We start from the raw sequence: 2,500 nt of genomic DNA, 5'->3' as shown, positions 1-2,500 counted from the left end.
TAGGTATTGCAAAACCACAACAGCCCCGACGTCCATCCACGACCCCGAGGAACGTAACACCCCACCAAGCAGCAGGCCTACACCACCAAGGACACAAACTAAGACAGGTTGCATCGCACGTCCGCCTGTGTTCAGAGTGCGGCATCCACACCTTGAACCGGCTTCCATTTGACACCCCCCGGCAAAGCCTTCGACCCCAATAGCTTCAGCCCTGTCGCCAGACCCAAACGCCTCAAAAGTCTATGCCACCAGGAACTCACACCATGCCCATTGCATCGCATTTCCGCCAGCACGTTGACCCAAGCACGGCACTAGAATGCCACACCGAAGCCTTGCACAAGCATCCAATTGATACTCCAAGCATGGGGATCGGCCCCAATAGCACTGAGTTCGTCGTCGGAGTTGAGGTACTGACCGCCGAGTTGGATGGAAATATTAGCACAACAAAATCCCGAAGCCCAGTGCATCACCTGGAAACTCGCACATCGGCGCGGGCACAACACACAAATGCCATGCCCACACCTTGCACCAGCGTCCATTTAACACGCCCAAGCATTGGGATAAACCACCGGATCATTTCCTTGAACTGTCACCAATGGCCCTGGAATGGGCCCCACCGGGCCCGGGATGGGCCCCACCGGGTCCACCACGCCCGAGAATTTTTTTCGATGTTGAATCGAGAGGTAGAGGTGGAGAGGGGGCTAACAAGCTTATTCGCATGCTATACCGATGCCCACATATGGCCTAGCGCATGCCCAGGCCCCGGCCTTGCTGGCCCCCCCAGGGGGGTGACTACCCACACCCCCCTAAAGAGCCTTAGGAACAAGTTGGGCTGTGGCAGGAGGAAACATCACAATGTCTGAGGTGACACACCCCCCCTAAAAAATTCAATTTTAGGTATTTTGACCTGATTTTTTGCAGATACCTTTATAAAAATGTAATCTAATTTTACAAAAATTTTGAAAATTTTTTATCGAGTCTAGGTATTTTTTTTTATTTTTTAAGTGTTAAAAATTCAAAAAATCATAAAAAATAGAAAACCCGTCAGAAAATCACCAAATTTTTTGTGGAACCTTAGAAAAATATTATAAATTTATTTGAGTTGTTATTTGGTGATTTTCTTAAACTTTGCACGGAGACATGACAATGCATGGGGTGACATGACAATACATGAGGTGACATGACAATGTTTGAAGTGACACACCCCCTAAAAAATTCAATTTTAGGTATTTTGACCTGATATTTTGCAGATATATTTAGAAGAATATAATCTAATTTTACAAAAATTTTGAGAATTTTTTATCCAGTCTAGGTATTTTTTTTTATTTTTTAAGTGTTAAAAATTCAGAAAATCATAAAAAAAACATAACTCGTCAGAAAATCACCAAATTTTGTGTGGCACCTTAGAAAAATATAACAAATTTAATTGAGTTGTCATTTGGTGATTTTTTAAAACTTTTCAAAGAGAATTGGCTTGTGTCACAATTCTTGCCAATTTTGGGCATGCATGGTGGCTATAGGAAAAGTAAATGGAGGAGGTAGTGCTCTTGATCTCACAACATATTGTTTCGTGTTCTTTTTGCAATGTGAGATAAAATAGATAAAAACTCATAGAGGTTGCAATAATTGGTTCATAGTCTCAATGAGTAAAAGAGAATCACTCCATAGATTTTCATTGCCCATGCGATGATGGCAAGTGTGCGTCCAAGCATGTGAGCCAACCATTGCAAAATGTTGGTCAATATTTTTTCTCGTGTGTTGAAAGATATTGTCATTGTATAAGTATTCAAGCTTGAGCTTGTTCAGTACAGAAAACAATGGCACGCTTTGCTCGTTGAAGTGTACAATTAATTGACCGCGTGAACCTCTTTTGGCCTGGTGGTTGGCCAACGGGATATACTTGTTTACCAATGCTAACCTCATTTTGCAAAACATGTGCAAATAGCATCAACCCCAACGTTGCACCACGGGCTCATTGGGGAGCAATGGGCACAGCAGGAGGGAGCCACGGGCCAATTGGCTGCTACTGGGCGTGGGAGCAATTCGCCACGGGCCCGTAGGCGCCTTCCTGAGCACAGTTCCCAGTGCAGCAGCAAGGCGCCACGGGCCCGTAGGCGCCTTCCTGAGCACAGTTTCCCGTGCAGCAGCAAGGCGCCACGGGCCCGTAGGCGCCTTCCTGAGCACAGATCCCCGTGCAGCAGCAATGCGCCACGGGCCCGTTGGCGAGGAGCAGCGCACTGGTATTTGGGATGTTACTTACTCTGGTTCGATTAGATAAAATTAAAAAAAAAATCGAATCAAACCAATTATTGATAACAGTATATTATTATTTTCAATAATACAGGGAGATTAAACCATAATCAAATTCAAAATATTTCAATTAAATTTTAGAATATTAGAAATAAGGTGTGAAAAATTAAAAAATCCACTAAAAAACCCAACCAAACGAACCGAATCAGATCGGTTCGATCGAAATCAATTTTTATCCAAATCGATTCGA

This window comes from Manihot esculenta, unplaced genomic scaffold (assembly GCF_001659605.2).
Source record: "Manihot esculenta cultivar AM560-2 unplaced genomic scaffold, M.esculenta_v8 Scaffold64, whole genome shotgun sequence".
NCBI lineage: Eukaryota > Viridiplantae > Streptophyta > Magnoliopsida > Malpighiales > Euphorbiaceae > Manihot > Manihot esculenta.
The sequence above is the reverse complement of the archived record's forward strand: the minus strand, read 5'-3'. Positions refer to the sequence as shown.